We start from the raw sequence: 27697 nt of genomic DNA, 5'->3' as shown, positions 1-27697 counted from the left end.
TGATGTCCCCTGTTTCATTTGTGATATTAGCAATTGGTGCCTTCTCTCTTTTTTCCTTGATCAATCTAGGTAGAAGTTTATCGATTTTATTGATCTCCTGAAAGGTTTCTGTTTAAGAGGCGGTGCCTCTTTAGAGGGTTTCAACCAGTCCTCTTGGCTTTGTAATGTCTTTTGCTGTTGTAGTCTCTCTGGCTCTATCTTTGCAAGTGCAGGTGAAATGTTTGTGGAACCACCAGGCCTTTTCAGGGTTGTCCGTGCTCATAGGCACATTTTCCACACCTGATTTCTCTTTCTCTGTTGAGCCGGCGGAGGTTCATGTGCTCTCTCTCTATAAACCTGCCCTGTGACATCCATGGCTGAAGTCCACATGAAGCGTCCTTTCGCTTGAGGAGACCTTATCAAACCCTGAATAAGTAAGAGAGATACTAGACTTAAATATCTTATAAAGATTTTATTTATTGACTTTTAGAGAGAGGGGAGGGGAAGAGAAAGAGAGGGAAGGAGACATTGACGTGTGAGAGAAATATCCATCAGTTGCCTTCACGTGCGCCCCAACTGGGGACCAGCCCGTAACCCAGGCATGTGCCCTGACCGGGAATCGAACTGGCGACCTTTTGCTTTGTGGGATGATGCTCAACCAACTGAGCCACCCCGTCAGGGCGAGATATAAGTATTTTTTAATGCAGAAGAGGAAACTGCAGTATCTTTGAAGCACAGATTGTATAGGATTCTTGACTCTGTTATTTGGAACATATGTATTCAGTAATGTTATGTTTTACTTATTATACGAAAGTATTCACTGTTTAAAGTATTTGTCCTCCCATGCTTTTGCTACAAAGTATATTTTACCTGCAATCTTGATTAAAACTCCTGTCTCTCTTGTCTTTGCATTTATGACAATCTCGGAGTGTCTCTTTGGAATCCTAGAACTAGGGAACCCTTAGGGATCCTTCATCCAGCCCCGCCCCCCCGCCCTGTCAAAGACTCCAAGGCCCAGGGAGGGGAAGGCACTTGCCTGTGAACATAGGGAATGTTAGAGGTTGAGGCAGAATGCCTGTGCCCTGGGACATTTCTACTTCATCAGCCAAGGCCATCCCTCTAGTGACAAATAGCTTGACACTTTTGCGTTAGTCGTTTGAAGGGCTGTGGAAGGCCAGCCCCAGCTGCCGAGCCCCAGTGGGATCCCCAGCCCTGGGCACAGCGCTGAGGCTCGTGAGGGCGAGACCGGGTGGCAAACGGCACTGCCCCTCCCTCGCCAGGGCCACCCTGTGTCCTCTCGAAGCCGTGGATAGTTTCTTCTGTGTGAGTGGCGTTTTTTTCTAAAAAATCATTTTTAATAGCAGCTTTATTTAAATATAATTTACATATCATAAATTTTACCCTTTTAGACTATACAGTTCAGTGGGTTTTAGTATATTCATAAAATTGCGCTGTCATCACCTCTGTCTAATTATAGAATGTTTGTATCCCCTCTGAAAGAAGCCCCAGTCTTCCCTCCCCGAGTCTCGGGCCACCACCCACCTACGTTCTGTCTCTAAGGACTTGCCTGCTCTGGACGTGGTTGATATATGAGCAGAGTCTCACCGTGTGTGGTCTTCTGTGTCTGGCTTCGTTGTTGTCCAGGTTCACGAGTGTCATAGTGTCAGTGCTTCGTCCCTTTTGTGGCGGAAGAATGTTCCACCGCACGTGCGTGCTGCGTTTTGTGTATCCACTCACCTAGCCACGGGTATTTGGGGTGCTTCCACCTTTTGGTTATTGCGGATACTGCTGCTTTGTGACTCGTGGGCAGGTTTCTGTGGGATTGTGTTTTTCCTGTCTTCGGGGTGGATACCTAGGAATGGAGTTGGTAAATCATATCATAACTAGGTTTGTGGGACTGTCAGACTGTTTTCAAAGAGGCTGCATGGGTTTGTATTCCCAGCAGCAATGTATGGAAATTCCTATGTGCAATTTGCTTTTATTTGTAACTTATTTTTTTAAATATTGTTTTACTGTATCCTAAAGTCATGTGTAAACTTAGAGTTGTTATTATAAGCCCTGGCTGGTGTGGCTAAGGGGATTGAGCACCAGCCTGTGGACCTAAAGGTCGCTGGTTCGATTCCTGGTCAGGGCACGTGCCTGGGTTTCGGGCCAGGTTCCTGTTTGGGGGCATGTGAGAGGCAGGCGATCAATGCTCCTCTCACACATCAATGTTTCTTTTTCTCTGTTTCTCCCTCCCTTCCCCTCTCTCTAAAAGTAAATAAATAAAATCTTTAAAAAATTGCTACTATTAGTATCCATTGTTTTTTTTTGTGTTGGTTGGTTGGTTTGTTTTTGGCCTTACAGTCTTTACTCATTTTCTAAGTTACTTAAAATATTCCCCCACCAAGGGATCCAGGGCAGCTCACTGAACAATTTTGAATCTTTTCCTGAAGTCTCATGCGGTCCATGGTGCGAATTTAGTCAATAGGGATAAAAAAGAATGAAAATTACCCACAATTCCACAACGCTGAGCGTCCAGCCTTTTTTTCTATGCGTGTTTGCTCGTACACACACTATCGTAGGAAGGAGCACATTGTTCACTGTTTTAAGTAGCGTTTTGCACCTAGGATATCATGACTGTCCCTTAGAGGGGCTAAGCTTGGGGGACTGTGGAACAACACACTTGGGTTCAAATCTGGGCTCCACCCTTTCCTAGCTGTGTGTTCTTGTGCCAGTAGCTTCACCTCTCTGTGCTGTGATTTCCCCTCTGTAAAGCGGGGATGATAGGACTGTTTATAGCCTGAGGTTGTTTTTCAGATTAGATAAATTGCAGCGTGTTACGGCAGAGTGCCAGCGGCTATCCTGTAGTCCTCCTACTGCTCAGTATCCTTCAAAGAGGAAGTTTCATTGGCTACGTAGTGACCCCTGGTCTCTGTTGCTGGGTTTTCATGGATGTGGATGGCCTTGAACTTCATCTGCTCTCAGCCACCTCCATTTGGGGCCTGTCCCCCAAATTTGGTTCTCACTGAGTGACCTCATGGGCTGCCTTGGTCTTGCCTTGTTGGGCAGTGGGGATCCTGGGCTCCTCACTAGCCACATAGCAAGTAGCCAAAAGGTGGGAAACCAGGAGGGGGAAGTTTTCTTTGGCAGCCTCGGAGTGGCTTCCCTGGCCTGGCTGTAAGGAGGGAATGGGCAGGAAGGAGCAGGCACAGGGACGGGGTGGCCTGTCTCACACCGGGGCCTTTGCTGGAAGCTGCCTCAGCCCTTCGGGGAAAGAGGTGGGATTTGAACAAATGCCTTTATAAGCAAGAGTGAACCTTATTCTTGGTTCCACCAGCAGCATGCCTGCTCCCCACCTGGCTTCTGGCTCCCTGGGACAGAGGGGCTGTAGGAGAGGATTAGAGTCTGCCAGAAGGCTGGCTTTGCCTTTGCTCAGTAAGGGGCCGGCCACTCATGACAAACCGTGGGATGCTGGCAGACCACAGGGAGCCCTCTGGTTACGTACGGTGCACCCAGCAAATGGGCTTCAGATAGGTTCACTTAACTGGGCTGTGAAGACGATATTAAAAAAAAAGGAAACATACTGAACACCTTCTATGTGCTGCTGATATTCCTCTAGTCATTCAGTGCTTAGTGTCCATGTATCAAACACAGAGTATGTGGCGTGGTGTGGCGTCAGGGAGGGGTGAGGAGCATGGCATCTTGTTGAATACTTGCAATGTCCATGACAGAGGGGTTAGCCTGCTTCATTTTTAAGAACTTTTTATTGGGTTGGCCAGAAAGCCCTTTTTTTTTTCCATACGGTGGCTCTAGTAGTGCTTTGTTGTCTTTAACTTTATTTGAAACAATTTGGTTAGATCGTATTGGGACAGCTGTCGTACCAGTGTGCATTTAAAAAAAGTTTATCAAAATTGGTGAATTTCTGTGTAGTTATTTTAATATTGAAGGTGGAAGAAAATAAGCAACATTTTTGGCGTATTATGCTTTATTGTTTCAAGAAAGGTAAAAATGCAAAACAAGACTTGTGCAGTGTATGGATAAGGTGCTGTGACTGATCGAACGTGTCAAAAGTGGTTTGAGAAGTTTCATGCTAGGGATTTCTCACCGGATGATGCTCCATGGTCGGGCAGACCAGTTGAAGTTGATAGCGATCAAATCAAGACATTAACTGAGAACAATCAATGTTATACCATGTGGGAGAGAGCTGACATATTCAAAATATCCAAATCAATAAAATTATTGGTGAAAATGAAAAATGTGCCTTTTATTTCACATAAAAAAAACTACTCTAACTTTTTGGCCAGCCTAATATTTTGAGATAATCTTATGAGAAATAACACCAAGATCCCAGGCACCCATCACCCAGTTTTCCCGGCTGTAACATCTTGCGTAACTATAGTAACGATAGTACACCGTCATAGCCCGGGTACTGACACTGGCAGTCTGTCGACTGCGATTTCACCAGTTTTGTCTGCACCCTTGTCTGTGCGCATCACTCTGTGTGTCTGTTTCCGTGTGTGTCTCTGTGCCTGTATCTCTGTGTGCATTTGCGTGTGCCCCTGTGTCTGTGTAGCCTGTCTCATTTCACAGGGAGGAGGTGAAGCTCAGGGTCAAGGCCTTACCCAGGACTGTGCCCCCAGTGTGCAGCAGAGCCAGGCTACAGTCCAGGCCTTCTGACCCCACGTCCCTGAATTGCTCCAGGGAAGCAGTCCTGTCCACTCTCTGCTGCTGCTCCCACACCCGGTGACTCCCCTGTCCCTGCTGCAGCTGTGAGCTGAGACACGCGCCCCCCCCCCCCCCCCCGCCGGGCACTCCAGAACCCCAAGATGTCGGTGCTGAGCTGCAGGCTCCTGCATTTCACAGCAGAGAAAACTGAGGCTCAGAAAAGCTCCCGGGTCTGCCTAGCACCACCTCACTGGCCAGGGACTGTTTCTTCCAGGTCTGCATCTGGCAGTGGCCACAATGAGCTTCTTTTTCCAGGAGGTAAAAGGACAGAGGACACTGTTGATCACAAACACCAGGCTCAGGATTCAGTTTGGTTGTCAGGGAGACCGTGGGACGTCGGGAAGGTTTCTGAACAGGAGATGACTCTGGAAGTGTGCAAGGCGACCTTGGACAATTAGTGTGCCCCCGTGGATGCCAAGGAGCGCTGATGACTTGGGTGTGGGGATGATTTTCTTTCTTCGCTTTGAGAAGCAGTAGGTTAAAGAGAGCTACACAGGGTTGTGTGTTGCAGGACTTACCAGTTCCTTTTGACCATCCAGGTAGGGTACCGACTTCTGTCTTGCACAGTGTTTTTCAGGCAAATGTTTAACACGACCCCCAGTGTCAGATGCTAAGGTTCTGCTCCCAGGGCCAGGTGGGAGGGAGCACTCAGGGAGCAGGATACAAGGGGCCGAGTCTTAGTTTTTTCAGAGGAGGCTGGTATGGCTGCAAAGGAGTTTTCAGGGTGTCTAGCTCTGGTGGGGCTGGTCCTGGGGCCAGTGGCTTCAGATAAACATGAAGGCTCCTTCTCAGCACAGGAAACACTTGGGAGATAAGGCGGAGTGCAGAGAGCGAGATGGCTCTGTTGGCCGCCGCAGCCACAGCCCTGCAGCTCTGTCTGGGGGTGGGGGGTGGATGAGGGGAGAAACACTCCCGGAGGAAGTCAGTGGTCTTGGATTGACAGAATCTCAGGTGATTTATTATTTTTAATATAAGATTTTCTTTTAAACCAACAGAGAAGTTTGGGTTCCATTCACCAGGGCAATAAAAAGCCATTGTGTGTTTGGAGCCAGGAAGGGGTGAGGGCGATCTAACAAAAGTGGTTTTGAGAGGATTTTTCGGTGTGGCGTCAGGCAAGGGGTTGGGAGGAGAGGGGGAAACAGTCAGAGACCACTCGGGAGGAGGCTGTCCCAACCCTGGCCTGGGCAGGGGTGATAGCTGAGAAGGGAGAGCTAGAAATTGCCTCATAGCTCCCTTTTCCTGAGGCCTCCCATTTTCCGGAGGCCCAGAGAAGTTAAGTCACTTGCCCTGAGTCACACAGCTGCTGGTCTGCAGGCGCAGGGCTGGAATGCAGCTCTCTGATTGCAGGGTCATAGGGCATTGCCGCGTGCATGGCACATGGTGTCTGCACCCAGGTTGTATTTTCGCTGCCATTTGGTGTACGCACTGCTAAGCTACCTAGAAGGTTCAGGACGGCCTAAGGCGCTGCAATACCGCGAATATAACAGAAAAGTTATTTTAAAAAGTGAGCCCCACTGTAAAAGTTAGCAGCTGCTATTTGGGTCACTTCTGGTCCCCAGTCCCTTGCTGGGTCCCTTTGGGACCAGAAATGGTTCAGAATTGTTCGGTCCCTCAGGCAGAGGCTTCTGTGCCTGCTGCCGTGCCTTCCATCACCCCGGGGGCCAGGGCAGTGCCCTGTCGTCAAACCCATCACATTTTTACACAAAACATGTGATTATTCACCGGTGGGGAAAACACTGAGACTATAAACGGCCTCTGCGCCGGGCAGGTTTTGCTGCCTGATGGGGTAAGAGACAGTTTTGGTTTCTAGAACTCTTGGACTTGGGGGTTTAGGGCTCAGCACAGTGGTTGCTTCAGGCGGAGCAATGCCCGTGAGTCACATGTAGGAGACTCTGAGCTTAGGTGCCGGAGAGAGAAGGCCCCTCTCCTCTGGGTTTTTGTGTCTTTTGGAAGATAGAGGTAGGTGGGGAGGGAGCTGTGTCCAGCTGTGAACATCAACTCTTGTGGGGGCTGGAAAATAATTGGCTTTTATTCATCATTTAACTTGTTGCAGTTAGCCCGTGTGACTTTGCACTTCAGGGAGAAAGGGAAACTGCGGTCCTCTGCATTCCTGCCTGTACTTCCCTTGAACCAAGGAGCTTTTGGAGATGTTTCTTGATTGGATGTAATGCTTTTGGGAGATGTGTTTTCTCCACGAGTGGGACACATGCTGCTCTTTCCTCTTTGCTGGCAGCCAGGCCTGCCCTGACCTTGTTCAATTTGTCCAGTGACATGTTATCATTCTGCACAAATGCTCCACAGCGTTGGTCCCTCCCCGAGGCCGCGTGTTTAGACAGGGTGGGACCGGCATTTGCATTCCCTCATTCAGAAGCTAAATGGATCTTTTATTAAGATCAGCAAAATCCATTTTTAAACTGAATTTGAAGGTCACCTTGTGCTTAGGTTTCTCCCGAGATGCTGGAAGGGACTATGCATCCACAGCATTTGCAGGCTGGCCACAGGGCTTGGAGGTGTTTGCGCTGCTTCAAGGGTCCAGCACTGTACAGGGAGTCCCAAACCTTGTACGGAGCCTCAGTCCAGCAGCTTAACTTCTGTGTTTCCTGCAGGATCCGATGAGATGTTGGATGGGATTCATTCCTCAATCAACCATTTATTGAGCACCTACTATGTGTCAGACACAGGACAGAGCAAGACCTGGCCCCAGGGAGATCAGAGCCTGGGGCCTGGGACTGGAGAGCAGTTCCAGGGCTGGAGCAAGAGCTGGGTTATGGTCAGTGTTGGAGGGAGGAGAGATTGTGGGAACACAGGGAGCCCCCCCACTCACCTGGGGAGGGGCAGGGAAGGCTAATGACCTCCGGGCACTTCCAGCTTTAAAATCCCGAATCTGTATCTCGGTTTAGGCCCTAAAATATAAAAGAATTCGATTTTTTTTTCTCATCAAATTGCAGTTCTAGAAGATGGATAGTGGGAGCTGTATTTCTCCAACTGTTGAGGGTCAGGCAAGCGACAGCTGCTTGGCAAACACCTCTGTACACTGGGTCACTTGGCTGTTCTCTTCCAAGATCAAGGCTGTGTGTCACTCAGGCCCGAAAACCAAAGGAAGTTTCCCCTCTGTGTCACCTTGGACCAGGCCCCTTCATTGAGTGCTTCTGGCTTCTGGTTGGCAAAATGGGAAGATTCCGAGAGCGCCAGGGGCGGTGGTCTCTGGCCTTCACCTTACGGTGGAGAACCAGAGGCCCCAGGGGGCAGGGCACAGCCAGCAGCTGGAGCTGAGTGGGCCTCATCAGAGGCAAAAGTCTGCGTGATTGTTTAGGGGTCCAACCTTCTGGCATCTCCGGGTCACACTGGGAGAAGGAGCATTGTCGTGGGCCGCACATTAAATACACAAACACTAGTGAAAACTAATGAGCCCCCAAAAAAGGTTTTAAGTAAATTTATGATTTTGTGCTGGGCCGCATTCGTAGCCGCCCTGGGTGACACACGGCCCACAGGCCGTGGGACGGACATCCTGGAACGTGGTTTGCTATCCTGGATATGTGGTCAGAGTGGCTGGCGTTTCTAGGTGCCATCAGTGACAACCTGACCTTCCCTCACCTAGGAGGCAGCAAGGCCTCCTCCCTGTGAGGAGTGCCTTTGTGATCGGGAACCCTCCTGTGTGGAGGTCTGAATGCTCAGCAGTGGCCTCGGGGTCTTCGCTCCCCAGACTGCAGGCCTGTTTGGAGGTGGGAGGAGGGGAAGGAAAATCAGAAACCTTGGCCGCCTCCAACCCTCGACTTCCAGCCTCCAGCTTCCAGCCATCCTGTAACCCTGTGGGAGCCCTTCAAGGTCATGCAGTAGGCTCATCCCAGCCTTCAGCGAATGGGCTCCTGGAGAAAGGAGCTGCCCTGTCCCTAGCTGTAAAGGGGAAGAAGGATCCTTCTCTGCTGGCTGGATGAATGGATGAATAAGGGGCTGGCCCAGAGCATGCAGTGTGTTCCCTCAGCAAACGCTTCCTCCGTGCCAGCTGTGAGCCAGGCGCCATCCAGGGACGGGGCGGGGTGGGATATAGCCATGGGCAGCACAGGCAAGAGTCCCTGCCTGCCAGGCGCTGACCTTGTAGCCAAGGAGACAGGCAATAAAGAAGTGACCAAGCAGAGCAGACTGCACATCCCATGGTGGCCTGGGGGAAGAGGTGATGGCAGGAGGGAGAGGTGGGAAGGAGGTGGCCCAGAGCCCTGCTGGTCAGAGGCTTGGCTTGGGGAGGGGCACTGACTGCTACCCCAGGGGAGGCCCCAGTGGCTTCAGTGATGCTTCAGATTTTCCCCAGACAATGCTGCCCCCACTGTTTGATTCTGACAGGCACCACGGAGATACCCTCCGTGCAACACTCGCTCTCTCTCCCCAGCTCCTCAGACCCTGGGCTTGGGTCCTGGCTCTGCCTTCCTGGCCTGGCACCCTCCGTGTTGGCAGAGTATGAACGGGGGCGTGGGGTTCCTTCTGTCCGCTGCCGTGGCTCATGGAGCTCGGACACCGGTCCTTTTGACCAAGAGCCTCAAGGGAGGGAGGTGTATTTATCTGAACCGTAAACACCCTCTCCGAGAGTACAAAACAGAGGGCCCTGCTGTGTTTATTTGATCAGCGACATATTGGCTGAACTGCAAAAAGAGACAACTTTGTTCCCTAAGATTCCCCTCCTTTATTTCCGTGGAAACATGCAGTTTTTTCTTGCCTGTCAAAAAGTGCTTTGGGTGGGAACTGGGAGTTTGCGCCTCTGCCCTCTTTTTCCCTCACTCTGAAATCTAAGTTTGGGAGCTCAGATCCAGAAAGGATGAAATGGGGACATTCTGTCCAGCAGGCTCACTTTGCTCACTCAGCCACGGGCAGCAGTCAAGGTTTTGGAGGGGGAATGGGACAGTGCCCGAGAGGAAGCTGCCCCTGCGTGGAGGCCCACTGGACACCCAGAGCCTGGTGGTGGGCAGGGCGGGGCCGGGAGGAAGCAACTCTGATGGTCGCAGCACAGATGTGGGGCAGCACAGAGACTGGGGGATGGGACAAGCCAAGCCTGGGGGCAGACATCGGGGCCAGAAGATGTGACCTACAGTTCTACCTGACTTTGCTCTGCTCCGCCCCCCACCCCACATAAAAATAGCTGGGACTGTCACCCCTCCGTCTGCTGTCTGAGGACGATGTCACCTTCTCCCTCACCTGCTCCCTGACACCTTGTCATTCTCTTCCACCCCTTTCCTTCCACCTTCAAATACACTTGGGTCTCATTTTTGTCACTAACAGTGGTGGCCAATTTTATCTTTCCACTGGGGCTGTAAGTTCCCTCGGAGCAGGGACCTCTTATAGGAATTCTCGGGCATTTTCCGTGTCTCTGGTCTCGGGCAGTCAGGCCACGGTCTCTGTGTCTGCGGTCAGCACACAGGAATCGTGATCATTAATATTCGTGGAGTATTTTCTCAAGGCCTTGGTCTCATTTCTCAGTGGCCGCCTGTACTCTCCATTTCAGGAGCAGGGAAAGGAGAAAACTGCTCAGAGAGGTCATTTGACTTCCCCAAGTCATACAGCTGTACGTGGTGGAGTCTGGACTTGAACTCAGGGCCCTGGTTTCCGGATCCCAAGCTTTGTCCCCTATCCAGCGTTTCCTGGGGACAGGCTGGCCCTCTCACACAGGATGGCTTTTTTTTTTTCCTCCAAAAATATGATCTTAACTGATGTGAATCACAGAGAGAAAGTTGTACTTTTTGACTCCACTTCTAATCTTGTTGCCAAGGAGACGCCTCAGAGCTAGTGTCTTGTTCAGACTCCATTTGTTCTCATTGTGGCCAAGTGAACATAACATAAAATTTCCCTCAAACTTATGACTTTTTTAAAAAAGTTTTTAGAGCCTCTTAGATTTTGGAATCATGGATGAAGAAAGTAGAGCTTTAAGACAAAAATCCCTAGATACAGTTTAGTTATAATCTGTGGGTGTTGAACAATACTGGTTTAAAGTAATCTTTAAGAGGTTTTTAAAAAGTGAGTTGATGAAAAAGAAATTTCAGATAAAGGGTCACCCCTGGGTGGTGTGGAGCCCTCAGCAGGCTCAGGGACGGGGTCGAGGGGTGACACCCTCCAGGCCCGCCGTGTCCGTGGCCCTTGATGTGGACGGGCTGAGCCCCGAGCCGACCCCCCCCTGTCCGGCAGTGGTCCGCACTTGGGCCACGCAGGGCCGGGCAAGCTGTCCTCCTCTCGGAATCTTTCCTTCCCAGTCCTGCCTCCTTCTGGAATCCAGCGCCAGCACCTTCTGAGAAAGGGACCTGAGTGCCAGGGTCTCAGGTGACTGACTCCCCGCTGTCACGCCTCTCACCCATGACGTGACCGAGTGTTGGCACTAGGGGCCTGCTGGCAGCTCAGCCTGGCTTCTGGGGGCCCAGAAGCAGCTGCTTGGCTGTCAGGGAGCTAGGGGCCATAGAGCAGAGCCCAGGGTGGGGGGTGCTGGCCGGGGCAGCGGCCGACAGTCCCCATGGGTCCTGGAGACCACGGCAGGCCCCACACTGGGCCGGGGGTCCCCACAGGGCAGACCGGCCCCTGGCCCTGGGAGCATTTGTAAATATGTGTTTTCAGCTGTCACATGATGGGGCCGCCAGCATTCACGGTGCCCTGCGACCCTCCGGGCAGATCCACAGAAGGACTTGTTCCCCGAGTGCCAGTAGCGTACCCTCCCTGGAGAAGCCGTGAGCCCCTCGGAGAAGCCCCCTGGTCCTGGAGTCTGGTTTTGGGAAGATGGCTTTGTCTGCCCATAGCATGGGAACCTCCATTTTGGAGCCTGACAGAAATCACACCCAGTTCCCTTTGTCTGTTCTTGTCCAGGCTCCCTCTTTGGAGCCCAGATGTGGTCCATACTCTGTGGGCCCAGAGCGGAGCCAGGCCTGGTCTAGTGGGGCAGGAGGCCAGGGGTCAGGCCTCCTCCCGCCGCCGCCACCCTGGCGACAGGCTGCAGGCCTCCTGGCTGCGCCCCAGCTCCTCAGGGAGGCTGGCCAGCCTTGGCCTCTCCCTCGCCGCCAGCTCCCCCTTCTCTCCCGCACCTCCTCCCCCCCCCCCAGCCAGAACATCTGTGTGCTCGGGAACGTGGCACGAAGCCCACCCCCAGAGACTCTCTCCCTAGATGCTCACTCCTTTGGTCCCCTGTCTTGTCCTGTGGGAGTGGGTCCTCAAGGGCACCCGAGTCCCCACCTGGCTCAGGGTCCTCTCCCCCAGGGCCCTGCCCCTGGCCATCTTCCCTCCTGCTGTTCACGCTGACCTCTGAGCCAGGGCCTCTTGGCAGGTCTGGCCCTGACCGATGGTGTTCCAGGCCTGCAGCAGCTCTACAGTGGGGCTGGCTCTCCGGTGGGCTCCTGCCTGCTCGGGGGACACACTCTTGTGCACAGCCGAGAAGAGTTTAGTGAAGGGCCCCTGTGCCCAGGTGTGGGTGGGTATAGGCAGAGCATGGAGGGAGCAGTGAGTGGGGACCCCTGAGACTTGAGGGCAGGAGGAGGGAGCTGAGCGTGAGCCAGGGAGGTCTGCTTGCAGGGCCATGGAGCGGACACAGCTGGTCGCCCCAGCCCTGCTGGGAGGGCCTGGGTGACAGATGCAGTCACTGCCCTGCTCTCCTCTCCTCCCCACTGACGCCAGTAGGCCAGGTGCCCCCAGATACAGGTCACACAGGTCAGCCTGGCAGGATGAGAGGGGCCAGGGCCCTGGCCGGTGTGGCCCAGTGGATTGAGTGCCGCCCTGCAAACCAAAGGTCACTGGTTCAGTTCCCAGTCAGGGCACCTGCCTGGGCTGTGGACCAGGTCCCCAGTAGGGGGCATGCGACAGGCAACCATACATTGATGTTTCTCTCCTTCTCTTTCTCCCTCCTTTCCCCTTTCTCTAAAACTAAATAAATAACATTTTATAAAGGAAAGAAGGGGGGATGAGTGGAAGTAGACCTGGACCCCACATTACAGATGAGGGCCCGAGGTCAGGGAGTGGGGTTTCCTCTCCATAACAGCTTTGTTGGGCTGTATTTCACACGCATACAATTTGGTGGTGGTGAGCACATCACAGAGTGTGCAGCCGTCACCACTATTGATCTTAGAATATCTCCAGCATCTCAAAAGGAAACCACTTAGCGGGTAACCCCCTTTACCCATTAACAGCCCTTCCCCACTCCTGTCCCCCACCCCCCGCCCCCGGCGACCGCTAGTCTCTGCTCTGTCTCTGCAGCCGTGCCCATTCTGACGTCTCACACGCATGGAGCCCTCCATTGCGTGGCATTTCATGACTGGCTTCTTTCCCTCATTGGGGTGTTTTCAGGTTTTTTAGTGTCAGGGCTTTATTCCGTGTTATGGGCAAGTGGCGGTCCGGTATGTGGGCACACTGCATTTGTTCATCCATTCATCAGCTGATGGACATTGGGTTGCCTCCAACCTTTTGTCTGTTGTGAGTAGTGTTGCTGTGAACATGTGTGTCCGAGTCCTCGTGTGGACGTATGTTTTTATTATCTTGGGTAGACACCTAGCAGTGAGTTGCTGGGTCCCCTGGGAACTTCCAGACTGGTTTTGATGGCGGCCGTGCCATTGCACACTCCTGCCTGTGTGTTCGAGGGTTCCGTCTGCTTTCCCCACTCGGGCACCAGCACTGGCTGCCACTCACCTTTCCACTTTGGCTATGGGAGGGGGTGCAAGTGGTATCTCATTGTGGTTCAGGGATCTACAACTGTGGTCTTTCAGCCTTTAGAGGCTGTGCCTTTCCCTCGGCAGGAGCCAACCCTGAATGGGGCTGTCCTCCCCGGGACTGCGGTGTCCCCAGCTGCAGACCCAGCTCCTCGAGGGCAGGTCACGTGGCCCTGAATCCCCTGTGATGCCACAGCTGGCCAGCCAGGGGCACTGGGTGCGCACGGATCCTTGCAGCGTCCTTGAGCTAGGACATAGGTCAAGGATGGACCACAGGCCCCGAGTTCTGGAGACCAGGCAGGCAAAGCCTCCGACTAGAGTCTTCTGGAGAAAGGCCCCTGAGAACTCCAGAATGTTCCAGACAGAGAGCCCCTGCCTGAATTATGAATCGTGAGACCTCCCATTTGCTGAACATGTGCACACATCTCAGCGTACTCCATTCTCCCCACGGCCCTCAGAGAGGTGGTTGCTGTGACCATCATCTCCTCTGCGAGAGTGAGGAAACTGAAGCCCGGCGAGGGCGGAGCCCCGGCCCAAGGCTGCACAGCAGAGCTGAGGCTCAAACCAGTGTTCAGCTGACCAGTCTGTGCTCAGGCCATGGCCTTCGCAGCCTTACTTTTCCTCCCTTCCCTGCTTCCCTCCAAACTGCCTCGTCCCCGCAGTCTGGACGTTCTCCAGCGAAGGCCCCTGCTCTCCGCTCGGGCAGCTCTCGGTGTCTGCTCATCAGCTGTAGACTGGCACCCCTGTGAGCCAGGGACTGTGAGGACAGGGACCCACCTGTGACGGTGTCATGGCCTGGGAGGGGAGTTGGACTGAGCCCCGGTAACCTTCCTAGGTGATGCAGCCATTCAAATGATTCCTTTACTCACTGACTCATTCAGCAACTATTTATTAAGTGTGATTATGTGCCTGGCAATTAAGCAACGGTAATGTGCAAAACCAGACGCAGCCTCTCCCTCGTGAAGCTGCCAGTCTGGTGGGAGAGAGAGACAGATGCTAGTCACTGAGTCACACAAACAGATGTAAGCTTGCAGCCAGGATAAGGGCTCGGAAGGAGAGGAATGGGGCCTTTAAGTCCATGGCGGGGAGGGGGACAATGTGTGGGAAGCTTCCTGGAGGAAGTGACTGTTAATCCAAGGGGGAACCAAGGAGATAAAGGGGAAGTGGACTTGGCTTGGGAGGAGAAGGAAGAGCACTTGAGGGAGCGGGGGGCAGCAAGTGCGAAGAGAGAGGCGCTTGGTGGGGAGGCTGTATGTGGAGGGGGGTTGAGGGGGCAGGCGGGGCTGGGAGCAGGGCAGGAGGCCTCAGGAGACCGGCATGACGTGGAGGTTTTCATCTGTGGGTGGCACTGCTAGACTTGTCTTTGGAGGAACCTCGTGGTTCTGGAGGGAAGAACCAAAAAGAAGGCAGCAGGTTTTGAACCTGAACTGAACCAGCCACAGGGACTGTCCAGGGGCAGAGCAAAGTTGACCACCTCCCGGACTGGCAACGAGAGGTCTGTCAGGATGGCGGAATGGGGGCTCAGCAGGGCCGGGGCTCCCACAGCCCAGGGCCTCCCCTCCATCCCAGGATCCCGCTAGAAGCCCTAGGTGCGGTTTTCAGGGTGCTGTAGAAAGTCTCTGCCCCCCTTGGCCAAGGCCAGAGGCCCTAAAGAAGGGCCTCACCCTCCACCTCCAGCCCCTCTGCCTGCCTGCGGCCGGCACCTCTGCCTCGGCTGGGCCTCCCAGCTTCCTGACCAGGGCTCATTCATTCACAAGCTCCTTCTGCCTCCTTGAGAAAGGGGGAGACTTCCAGGCCACAGGGATGGAGGTGCTGGCCCCGGGCCAGCCCAGCTTCCTTGCTCACCGCCCCCTCCCCACCCGTCCCCACCCTGGCCTGCCCCTTCTTTATGGCAGGCAAAGTGCTAATTCCCAGCGCAGAGAGGTGGGCCAGAGTCTGCGGCCAAGAGAGGAGAGACTGTTTACAGCCTCCGGCAGTTCTTGGCTCCAGTGGTCCGGCGGGCTGGCCTCGCGGTGACATGTTTATTCTCCGGGCCCAAGGTGGGCCCCGCTCTTGGCAGGGCTGGCTGAGGGCTCTTGGCGATGGGGACAGGCTGGTGGCCGGGGGGCTGTTTGTGTCCAGCTTCACCCGCTCTCTCCCTCCCTCTTATTTCCACCTTCAAGGGAGCAAAGTGAGGAGCCAAGGCCAGGGGGGGCCCACTGCCCTCCTGAGGGCGCTGTCCCCACCCCAATACCTCCCTTGCCCCTTCGGCCAAAAGACCCTCTGTGGGCCAGTGTTCCAGAGTCCCACCGGGAAGGTCTCAGGGCCCAGCAGTCTACTCTGTGACATTATGGGGGTCCCCTCTGCCTGCCTGCCAGCCTCAGTCACCGAGTCACTGAGGAGGAGATTCCTGCCAAGCACCTTGCCCATCTCAGGCCCTGGTGACAGCAGTGAGCAAAACAGATGAGGCCCCATTCTCCGGGGCTGGGAGGGGCCTGCCTTCCCCTGTCCAGGGTAACTGAGGGTCTTTCAGCCCTTCTCCCCGGCCAGCCACAGAACCCCTTCCCGTTCACGGGTCCACAGGCCCACCATTGGTCCTGCGGCTGGCTGGAGTGAGGGGGCCGAGCTTTGGATCCTGACGGTGCTAGGTGAACGCTTGGTCTGCCACCAACCAGCAGGCGCCTGTGGGGGAGTCCCTGTACCTCCCCTGGCCTCCACTGTCTCATCCATAAAATGGGAGGAGGAGTGGTGCCAGTTCACGGCTGACCTCATGGGACCGACCGATTAAGTATTCAGACAGCCACTCAGGGTCACCCTGTGCTGAGCTCGTGCTGGGCAAGCATTGGCTCACAGACATGGGCGTGGCTTTTAGCAGCAGCACCTGAAGGCGGTGATGCATGGAGTGGGGGCGGCTTTCTGGGGGGACCAGGCTGGAGGAGAACTGGCATGATTCTGTGAGGTGTGACTGAGGGTGAGTTGCTATCCCTGAGTCCCCACCCAGGGCCTCCCTCACAGAGCACCTTGTGTAGGCCAGGGCGACCCCCCCGGGAGGGGTCCGACTAGGCTCTCTGGAAACAAGGAAGTGCAGGGGCATTCCAGGTACCCAGGCCCGTGGGAACCTACCCCAGAGCCCGTGTGCTGTGTGGAGTGTCAGCCGGGGAGTCAAGACGCCTGGGTTCTTGTCCTTCACTGCTGGTGACTTTGGGTGGGTCACATCCTCTTGCCGGGCCTCAGTTTCCCTGGAGTCCAGCCCTGAGCCACCTCCATGTTCCCTAGAGAGGGACCATGGCACATGGGTGGGCCCAGTCTCTTGGTCTCGGTGGGCGCCCTGTCCACACGGTGGGGCAGGTACCATCCTCAGCTTGTCTTGCTCCTACTGCGATGTGAGCAAGTGGCCGCTCCTGGACCCAGCACTTTCTCTGATCAAGCAGTTCCTTAAAACGCAGCCCGGGTCTGGCATGCAGACGTCTTGCTACTTCTCCCCCAAGCCCTGCGGGTCTTTGCCCCAATACCTCCCGCCCCTTTCAAAGGATTCCACGGGAAACCCTGGGGCCTCTAAACCAGTGGTCAGCAAACTTTTCCTTAGGGGACCAGGTGGTATACATGTTAGGCTTTGTGGACTGGTCTCTGGGTCTCTGTCCCATATTCTTTGTTTGTTATTTGTTTTTTAAACGATCTTTTAAAAATATAAAAACCATTCTTAGCTTAGCTGGCCAGTGGGCCAGTTTGCTGCGGCCTCTCTGGACCAGCAGGGTGGGGTGTGAGCTCCCTCTGCGTGCCAACCAGCACGCGGAATTGGTGTCTTCTTAGCTCCGAGGCCCGGCCCACCATACTACACGCATCTCAGCTCCATCAACTCCGACGACGCTGTGATAGCCGCTGTCATTCCACTTTACAGATGAGGAAAGTGAGGCATGGGGAGATTGGAAAAACCTGCCCACAGGGTCACAGCTGGTCAGGACAGCATTGGGATTTGAACCCAGACTATCAGGATGCTCATTCTTAACCATGGCCACTGGCTGCAGGGGGTTGGAGCCTCGCCTCTCTGCTTCCTGCCCCCACCCCAATTATTTGAGTGTCAGGGAGCCCAGATCTATTTCTGGCTTTTTCTGTGTCTCTTTTAGTCTCCAAGTGACATGCACCCCCCCTTTGCTATTTACCCCTGCCCACCCTCTCCCCACCTTTACCTGCCCCAAATTAGGGAGATACCCTCTGGAGCAACTCAGAGTTCCAGCAGCGGCTTCAGCAGCACCTGGTTCTCCATGGCCAACTCCTGGGTCATGCAAGGCAAAGCTGTGTCCCTGCAGCTGCTCGGCCTACACCCTGCAACACTATATCTGAGCCACGTGGGCTCGGCCACGGCACGTGACCAGGCAGGGAGCGGGAGCCCCCAGCGGTCAGCCCGACATTGCCCGCTGGGCCTGCCCTGGCGGGGGTGCCAGCCAAGGCTGAGAAGGACACTGGGAGAGGCTGTCCCCGCCACTGATCGGGCACCAGGCTCCTCAAGTGACCCACTGGTGTCCTGAGGCTGTCAGCCACCAGAGGTTGGTTCCTAACTTTCTGGCCCCCAGAGTCATTGTAAGAAAGACAGGGAGTTTGGACAGGTAGTTCAAATGAAAGAGAACACAGATGATACATATGTGGGAAATATTGGCATGACAACGTTAATGTACCAGAGAAACGGTAAGACTCAGTGCTGGTGAAGCTGCAAGAATGTGGCCTGCGCGTGTCGCAGGTGGCGGCGCACACCTGCATTTGTTGTCTTCCCCGAACCATCAGTCAGATCGAGGGCATTAAAGACCCTCGATCCTTTGACCCAGTCATCCCACTTCTGGAAATGTATCCTGCGGAAATCACCTGCATGGGCAAAAACCATAAGGCGCGTGAAGGGGTTCTTTGCACGATTATTTGTAGTAGTGGGGAAAATTCTAGTGTCGACACCAGGGTACATTTAGGAAAACTGCTGTGTGTCCCTGGGGTGGAATGCTCCGTGGCATGAAAATGACAGCTGTAGAGCCCATTTCTGCACAGGGAGATGCTGATGACCTAATGTTGAGTGACAGCAAGCAGGACACAAAACTACACGTGTCTTAGTTATAGCCTTAAAGAAATTCGCCCATGTAAGTCGAGGCTGCAGGAGAGGTGACGAGTTGATGAGGCTGCTCAGAAGGCAGTGGGGGTCCCCTCTCCCACTGACACACACTTTAAGGCTGTCACTGTGTCATCTTAGCATTAAATAAGGGAGGCCCTTCTGCCATTTGGGTGCCGTGTGTCCTTGGACGACTATGGGCTATGCTGCCGCCTTGCTCCCATCAGCTGTGCAGCGCGGTGGCCCCTTCACAGCTTCCCTTGGGACTGCAGGCTTGGCAGGGGCTTCTTTGCAGCCATTTGTGGGTGTCAGCTTGTTAGTCTTGCATGGTGAGAATTCTACCCAGAGGTAGAATAGGGTCACGAGGGTTGAGCAATGTAGACCAGGCCGCCGCCCTGCCAGGTGCCCCAGGACCTAGGAGGCAGGTGTGGAGTGGCTTGTCCAAGGTCACACGGCTCCTGAGGCTTGGAGCCGGGAGCTGATTCAGGCCTTCTCTGTGCCTTTAATGCTGCCACTTGGGATAGAGCATTTTAGCAGGGCTTTCTTCCCGGAAGCCAGTGGGGCCTTTGGACTCTCAGGTGTCACAATTATTGAAAGCTTCTGTGTCATCTTGGTGCCAGCATCACTGAGCCCGTGGAATGGCTTTTGTTTGGTGCAGGACACCTGTCATGGATGGAACTGTGCCCCCAAAAAGCCTAGTATTGAAGCCCTCACCCCAGCACCTCAGACTGGGACTGTATTTGGAGACAGGGCCTGTAAAGAGGTGACGGAGTTACAATGCAGTTGCCAGGGAGGGCCTTGACCCATTGTGACTGGTGTCCTTACAAGACGAGATCAGAATCAGAGGCGTATGGAGGGAAGTCCACGTGAAGGCACAGGGAAGCAACGGCCATCTGTGAGCCAAGGGGAGGGGCCTCAGGAGCAACCTTGATCTCCGTCTTCCAGCTTCTGAAACTATGAGATGAATGTATTTCTGCTGTTTGAGCCCCCCGCCCCCACCTGTGGTGCCTGATTAGGTAGCCCGATACTCTGCCCCACGGACATCCATGACTGTGTCCACCCTCTCAGAGGGTGACCCCTGAGGGCACTCAGCTGCATGTGAAGACGGGACATCCGGGTTTCATTACCACACCTTATCATCCCATGTTTGACATGCTCCCCCACTACCGTAAATAATAGTGTGAAGGACATCTCTGTGCCCTTTAATGTTTTCATTGTTGGAAGGTACATTTCCAGAAGGACCGTGGGGACCACACATATCTCTACAACCACCCCGAGCGCATCACTCAGCAAGGCTGGTCCTGCCGTGCAAGGACGATGCCCCCAGGCACAGGGAGCCCAGAGCCTGGGTTGCACTGCCAGGAACGGCCTTCAGAGGACCACATGACCCTGAAGGTCATTTTCTGGGCTCAGAGTCTGAGCTGGGATTCTCAGAGGAGCAGGTAGCATGGAGAACCCCTGAGCCTGCAGTGGGAAGGCCGGCATCTGCAGGTGGCCAAGGCCTGCAGGCTCCAAGGGCAGAGGTCAGTGGGCTGCCGGCAGCTGCATGAGTTGGTCGTGTGGGAAGGGAGGCCTTGGTTGTCCCCGCAGAGATTTTCTGTGGTGAATTCCTGGGGCGGCGGAGGGGAAACAGTTCGTGAGCAAGGCAGAGGCCATCCCAGGGCGCCTCTTGCCAGGCCGGGAGCTGGCACTGGCGCCCTTCCTCCGGGTACACATTATCCCATAATAGGGTCTGCGTGTTTGGAGTCCAGAGGCAGAAAAGAGATTGACATCATGCAAGGATTGGGTTCGGTGAGCGGAATGCCTGCTGGCCCTTCTCCGCGTGAGTGGCTTCTGTGCGCCCGGCAGTTGCCGTCCGGCGGTGCCACCTCGGGGAAGCTGACTGTGCTGGGGTGAGCAGTGTCCTGCAGATCCACGTCCCCTGGAACCTGTGAATGTGGCCTTATTTGGGAATGAGGTCTTTGCAGATGTAGTGGAGTTAGGATGAGGTTGTACCGGAGTAGAGTGGCTCTAAATTCACTGCCTGGTGTCCTCATGAGAAGAGGGGGATTGGGACACTGACAGAGGGAATGGAATGTGGAGACAGACACAACACACAGAGGCAGGTGGAGACGGAGGGGGAGCGGGGAGGTATGCAGCTACAAACCCAGGAGCGCCAAGGATGCTGGCAGTCACCAGCAGCTACGGCAGGTGGGAAGGGTCCTCCCCCAGAGCCCTGCTCACGCTTTGGTTTCAGTGCCCTCCAGACTGCAAGACACACGTCCCTGCTGCTGTGAGCTGACCAGTGTGAGGTGCCGCGGCACCGCGCAGTCTGGGAGCACTAGTGTGCACAGCCCACGGCTCGCACCTCCTCTCTCCCCCAGGCCCCAGCACGGCCCCTCCCACAGGCTGTGCGTGTCCAGAAGATTAGAGCGTCTTGTACAGCCTTGTGTCCTAGGTGGGGGCAGCAGTGGGCCGACACACAGTAGGTACACAGTAAATGTTTGCTGAGTGGACGAGAGGGGCACTGGGGGCTGTGGCAGGAAGACGGATGGGTCAGGGGTGGGGCAGGAGGAGAAGGGAAAGGCTGACGCTCCGAGCAGACCCTGTGGCCACAGAGGGGTGGTTCTTCCCTTCCCGAATCTGTGCTACCCCCTCATCTAGTCTCAGCATCTGGGGGCAGGGGGCGCTGTGCCAGGCTCAGGCTAGAGTGCTCACTCCTTACTTCCTTCTCCTGCCCTTGCTAGCTGTCTAGCTTCAGGTAACTTACAGGACCTCAGTTTTCCCAACTGTAGAATGGGCCTGCAGCACCCCTTCTTCAGGTTGAGAAGAGTGAGGTGGCCCATGGAAAGCAGAAGCCTGGCCTTTGTGTGGGTCTCAACAAAGGCTGATTTGATTAACAGCCCTTGGAGAGGGGAGAAGGGCTCAGTGGTTGACAGAATGGCCTTAGAGGGGGCAGGTCTGATTGGGAGCCTTGGCTTCACCATATCTATCCTGGGATAACTTTGGGCAACTGACTACTCATCTCTGCCTCAGTTTCCCCACGTGGTACATGTGGGTGATGAAACTTTGCACCTCACAGGTGGCTGGGAGGGTGTGAAGTATAACACAGTGCCAAACAGGCTCTCGACAAAGCCTGTGCCTTGAGGCCAAGGGAAAAAGGGACCCTGACGAGGACAGGACATGCTGTACCCTTTAGAATGTGCTTGTCTGCATTTCATGGCTGCATTTGGGGCTCAGGAGCAAAGGGCCGGCAGGGCAAACCACAGGAAGCTCCTAGGTACGAAAGCCTCTGTACCTGCAGGCCAGTCATCCCTTGAAAGTGTCCTGCATATGTGACAGCATTGGAGCTGGAAGATCCCTGAGCCATCTGTTTCTCTGAACTCCACCTTTGACCTGGGGATCCCAGGCTCAGGGGGAATGTGACTTCCCCAAAGCCCCACAGCGCGTAGGGGGCAGCGCTGGTTCAGAGCCGTGTGCTCTGCCTCCTGACCTGCCCCGGCGTGTGTGCTGCGGGGTCTGCAGCAGACTGGGGTCCCTCTGCACCATGCCTGTCCCTGCTGGAACCTGGTCCATACGTGGGGAACCTCTGGCAGGGGTCAGAGGGCAGTCTGTACCATGGAACCAAGGCATCAGGCTGGGGAGGGAGTCCCTGATCTGTTTAGCTGGGAGTCAGGCCCGTGGCATCACAGTGTACCCCTCAGGGTTGGGGTGGGGGCAGCTTTTCCCTTCCCACATACTCCAGAGTTGCATACGAAGCCTCACGTATCAGCTGCAGCCCCAAGGTCGTGGGACCCACCCTGGCTCCTCAGGACCGCAGAAAGGGCCACTTCATGCCTGTTTTACAGATGGGCCACCTAACCCTGCCAGGCTGGGGTTTCTCTGTCTCTGCTTCTGGCCTGGGTCAGGGAAGGCAGGCTCCCCGGATCACCTGGCCCTGCGGGTGACAGGAGTTTCCTTGGGACAGGTGGACAGCACTTCCCCGAGTGACCCCCGACTGAGGGAGGGGCATCCTTGCTGCTATTTTCGGCTGTTCCAGGTGGGCCCTGGGCTGCTGCCACCCCCAGCAGGCCCCAGCTGCCCAGACTTGGTGGCCTGTAGGATCTCACATGATGTTCAGCATCCTCCCGGCCTGGGAAGGAGGGGGCTGGGGAGAGGGGACAGCACCCCATGCTCAGCCCCTTACCCCTTTCTCAGGAGGCTGGGGGTTGGGGGTGGGGAGGGGGGAATCCCAAGGCGTGTCCTCTGTCCTCTGGGCCCAGCGCGACTCAGCACAACCCTGGCTTGGGTTTTCAGAGCACTTTTTGGTCCCCCCTTTCCAGTGGGTGGCTGTAAAAATAGCACTTGGTTTGAGTTAGGAGCCGGGGGTGGTGGGGGTCTGGTTTCCCTGCTCCTGGAGGAATTACCGGCCCACATGTTGCCAGGAGCCTTGGCTGGGAGAGGCAAGCGCGGCTCCAAGCCGGCGAGCGGGCGGCGGCGCAGATGGAAACTCGATCACCCCCGGCTCAGCAGACTGTTTGATTTATTTTAAAATCAAGCAGATGGCTGCTGCAGGGGTTTGTTTAAGTTCAGCTCAGAGCCGGGCCCGCGGCCAGAAGCCTCGGGGCAGCTGTGCCAAAAATTTTTCAATGACTTTGGTCGTCAAACCACCTCTTCCCCTCCCTTTTGAACTTCAGCCCCACCACACACGGTGGCCTCCTCACGCCTTCTCCCCGCGCCTGCGCCTCCTCCGGGTCTCTCTTTGTCTCTCGGTCTCCCTGCCTGAATCTCTGTCTTTGTTTTTCAGTTTCCGCCTCTCTCAGTACATGTCTGTCCCTCTCAGTTTCTCTCTGTCTCTCGGTACATGACAGAGAGGGACAGATTCTCTCTCTCCCTACCCCTCAGTACACGTCTGTCCCTGTCTCTCTCTCTCCCTCTCTCCACCATCCCCTTTCTCAGGAAACCTTCCCAAATGTTTTCCCTGCTCCCTGGCTTCCTCCAATTCCCTCCTGCCCCACCCCCAACCGCCTGTCCCCCCACAGTAGCCCCCCCTTCCCCGTCCCTGGCCTAGCAAGGCACATGGGAGAACAGCCAAGCCTTTGTGGCCAGTCAGGTCCTCTGGGCCGTCCCCTTTCTGAGACACCGTGGCTGGGAAAACCAGGCCCAGACCGTAAAATCCTGGAGAAGATCAACCCTCCAGGTCAAGTGGCTCAGCCCTGGTGCTCTCAGGCTGGGAGACAAGGGACAGCTGTCCCTGCCGGGGGAACAAGTGGCCTGGTCACCCATGAGAAGCCCACTGTGTGGCTGTTGGGCTGGGGAATCCATTGAGGGCTGCTGGTCTGGTTCATGGTCTCCTGACACGTGTGCACACACACGCGCATACTCTCTCTACTCCTGAGCTGGGTAAGTGGCACTCCCTGTGCCCCCTAAAGGGTTCATCGGCCCCCGTTCCAAGGCAGCAGGCTCTCCAGTCCAGGGACTGCCTCCTGGCCCCAGGCTCCTGGCCAGGGCTGCCCCTCACCTTCATCACCTTCAAAGGGGTCCAGTCCGGGCTTCCTAAATAAGAGAGGCTTTAAAATAGCAGCCAGCTCTGTAAATAACCGCAGGTCCAGAGAGAACACTGTCCAGGTGGGTGGGGCACAGCCCCTTGCCTGGGTGGGGCCAGGCTCCAGTTCCCGGGTATTTTTCTGCCTCTGGGTGGAGAGGCCTGTTGTCTGTCTAATCTGCTAGGATCTGACTCAGCCACTCATCCCTGTCCCCCAGGGTCACCCAGGACCAGCTGGCCCTCCTCAGGGATGGCAAGAGAGGCCCACATCACTCTTGGCCACCTGACAGCCAAGGGCCTGCTGGGTGGGGCTCCTGAAGGAAAGGTCAGGATGCTGGTTCCACATCTCTCTTCTTGGCTGAGTCTATGCAGGCGGGAGTCCTGTACAGGCCCCCATCGCCCCCATACCCCAACACTAGGGTCTTCAGTGGAATGAACTCATGTGCTTCAGGTGGAGGACCCGGCCTCTTCGCCGTCCAGAATCTGCCCTGAGCTGGGCTCGCCAAGGCCGGGGGAAAGATTTGTCCAGAACATCAGCAGGGCAGCCCAGGCCCTGTGGGGGAACAGAGCAGGCCCCCTCCGCCTCGGCATCCCTCGCTCACCAGCGTCCAGCGGTTGCAGGTTGGGCTGGAGGCAGGGCCTGTGATCACAGCACAGGTGCCTTATTTCTCCAGGACGTGGTTGAAACCCACCCACCAGCAGCTTTCGATCTTGAAAAACCACAGAGAAGGGGGTTATATCTGTCCTTCAGAACAGCCCACCCCACCCCCCATAGCTGTGCACCAGCATCTCTGCCGTATCAAACAGTTCGGAAATTGTAATGAGTGTCAGTGCTTCCTGGAACACAAATGAAGCCCAGGAAACCGAAAACAAGGCCCAGTTAAAAATGCGGGTGACACGGAGCGGGTGGTGCTCCTCGAAAATGTGCTCCCTGAGGTCGGGGAGCTTCGGCTTATTTGTTTTCTGTCCCCTCCGTCTCTGGCCCGGCGGCGGCCTCTCCGGCCTGAAGACTGGACCGCGCAGAGCTCCGTTCAGACACCGCTTCTCCTTCTCTCTCCCTCCGTGCTAATTGTGCGTGCAAAACAGGAAAGTGAAAAACATTAAAACTGTGTGCTGTCTGCCCTAGAAGTGTGTTTGTGAAATTTTTCAAATTTTCATATTCTAAATGGTTTACCAAAATTGCTTTTTTTTTTCCTGATTAGTTGTATGATGAGTTTCTGATTGTTTTTCTGATGACTTGATTTATTGGGCAGGCACGAATCAAAACCTTCACACTGTGTGTTCTGTCTCGGAAAACATAAGAAATGTCTTCAAACCGACCATTATTATAAAGTCTACATTCTTCAAGCTCCTGAACTTAATAATGCCAAATGGGACAACACCGTCTTTATTACACCTTTTAAAATTGTGTCAGAAATAAACACAAAGGGAAATTTACCACTGTACCCATTCGAAGGGGTACAATCTAGTGGAATTAAATGCATTCACACTGTTGTGCAACCCTCACCCCCATCCCATTGCAGAACTTCCTCGTCACCACAAATGGAAGCCTGTACTCATCACCAGCACCATTTTTAAGACGTTCTAGAGGCAGGGACGCTTCTTTCCTGGGTTTTTCGGGGCAGCACATGGCACACATAGAAGGCCCACAGAGGAGGAATTATGTGGAGGATTCCTGGGTAAGGGGGGGGCGACCCCTCGTGACACCGGTGGAGAGAACGAAGGAGCAGAGAATGCGGCAGGAACGTCTCCGCTGGATGACAGAAGTCCCTGTGGAGACAGAGCGAGAAGGGGAGAAGTGAGAGAAGAGGAGGGCTGGGAACACAGAGGAGAGATTTCTGGAGCCAAACTCATTAAAAAAAAAATCCTCGGTCTGGTTGGCAGCCGAGAACCGTTTTTATATTTGGGTTTCGCTCGAGGCTCTACAAATGAGCGTGGTCTGTTCCAGTTGGAGTTTATGGCTCAGTTCAGTTCGAGTCTGACTCCCTGGTTTCCTGGAGGCTGAGCCCTCGGTGGGGTCCAGAGGCTCTGTCACTGGTTCCACAGAGGTTTGTTGAGTACCTACTATGTGTGGAGCACTGTTCTGAGAAAGGGAGATGCAGCTCTGAACAAGACAGACCTGCCTTTGCTCCTTTGGGGTTGAGGGCAGTGAAGAAATAAGGGAGTAAATATGCAACACAGTATCACATGGAGATCAGTGTCACAGATAAGAGGGAAGCTGGCGAGGGCTGGAGGGGGTCTGGGGCTGGTGCGCTGTGGGAATTGACTAATAGATGCCGTGGTCTGGGGACCTCTGAGCAAAGCCCTGAGTGGAGCCAGCCACAGGCCAGGTGACGGTGGTCCTGGCAGAGGGAACAGAAAAGCAGAGAGTGCAGGGACCCTGAGGTGGTAGGAATGAGTTTGGGGTTTGTAAAAAAAAGCGGGAGGTCAGCATGGCTGGTGCGGATGAGCAGGGAGGACAGAGAGCAGCAGGGCGTTCAAGCGGTCGGTAGGGGCTGGGGACGGGGGGCCTTTGGAGCTTACTCTAAGAGGGAAGGGGATCCACTGGGGGAGTTCTCCAGGGAGGTGCGACCCGACTCCTGTCACCCCCGTCCCTCCGGCTGCTGGGTGGAGAGAAGACTGAAGGGGCAGGCATGGACACGGCCGAGAGTACACCCAGCCCCGTCAGGGTCCACTTACTTCCCTTTCAGTTGCCCTTCGGTCATTCGGACTACTTCACGGAGAGCCTTGGTTTGGGACTGCTGTCTTTAATGCCTTTTCAGCTCTTGCTGTGTATAAGAAAATACCCCCAGATCTTGCAACTTAAAAAACAGCAAATATTTGTTATCTCACAGTTTCTGGAGCGGGGGCGCGCAGAAACCTGGGTTTGGCACAGCTCAGTGGTTCTGGCTCCAGGTCTCTGATGAGGCTGCGATCAGGACGGCAGCAGGGGCTGCTGTCTCATCTGAAACTCTGCCTGGGGCTGGAGGAGCAGCTTCCAGGATGGCCCGTGCACAGCTGGTGTCTGAAGGCCTCTGTTCCTTGCTAGCTGATGGCAGGAGGGCTCAGTTCCTTGTCATGTGGGTCTCCATAGAGCAACTGGCTTTGCCTAGAGTGAGCAATCCAAAAGAGTACCAGGAGGAAGCTGTTGTGCCTCTAATGGCCTGGTCTCAGAGGGCACACCGTCCCTTTCTTGTGTTCTGTTCATTAGAAGCAAATCACTAAGTTTGACGCACACGCAGGGGCTTTGCCTGTTCAGGGGAGGCGTGTCAGAGCGCCTGTGGGCATGTTTTTAAATGACCATACTTGCTGATCTCTGTGTGATGGAGAAGGAATCAGCCTTGGGCCCTTGGCTGCAGATAGTATATGGCTAAAATGGAATAACATTGCTTTGTGTTTATGGTGTGTATTATTAGGGTGACCTCCTATCTATGTTGCTTAATTCTGATTTTCATTTTGTAGTGGCCATTTGCACTTTAAATTTATTTAAACTTTAAAAATGACTTGATTTGAAGAAAATTAGGAAGAACTACTAAGTAGAAGTAAGATGAAGGACAAGGGAGGTGAAAATGCCAAAAAGTAGGCAGGTGGAACATGACCGCCAAGGCTGGGGCCTGCTGGCAGGAGGGTGGCTGAGAGGGTGGGCTGTGGAGCCAGACTTCCTGGGTTCAAATCCTGGCTCGGCCACCTACATCTGTGCGGCCAAGGGCAAACACCTAACCTCCCTAGGCCTCAGTTTCCCCCTTGACTAAGTGAGGGAGCAGCCTGCTGCCTGGTGCTGTTGTGGAGCTCAGGCAGACC

General features: G+C 54.7%; 1 protein-coding gene and 1 long non-coding RNA gene across 4 annotated transcripts in view; one reads left to right on the top strand and one right to left on the bottom strand.

The window, feature by feature from the left end:
• The window catches only part of GSE1 (Gse1 coiled-coil protein), a 412599-nt gene that overhangs the window by 17595 nt on the left and 367307 nt on the right, over positions 1-27697 (top strand). The gene's annotated exons all lie outside the window — the stretch shown is intronic.
• On the bottom strand, positions 14079-18410 carry LOC118983003 (uncharacterized). Its single transcript, XR_005065627.1, has 3 exons — positions 17513-18410; positions 16449-16597; positions 14079-14728 (listed from the first exon to the last, which is right to left on the bottom strand). It is a non-coding gene; the product is annotated as an uncharacterized LOC118983003 (long non-coding RNA).

This window comes from Sturnira hondurensis, unplaced genomic scaffold (assembly GCF_014824575.4).
Source record: "Sturnira hondurensis isolate 20B ecotype Veracruz unplaced genomic scaffold, ASM1482457v3 Scaffold0002597, whole genome shotgun sequence".
In the NCBI taxonomy this organism is placed as follows: domain Eukaryota; kingdom Metazoa; phylum Chordata; class Mammalia; order Chiroptera; family Phyllostomidae; genus Sturnira; species Sturnira hondurensis.
This window is presented reverse-complemented; position numbering and strand designations above follow the sequence as displayed.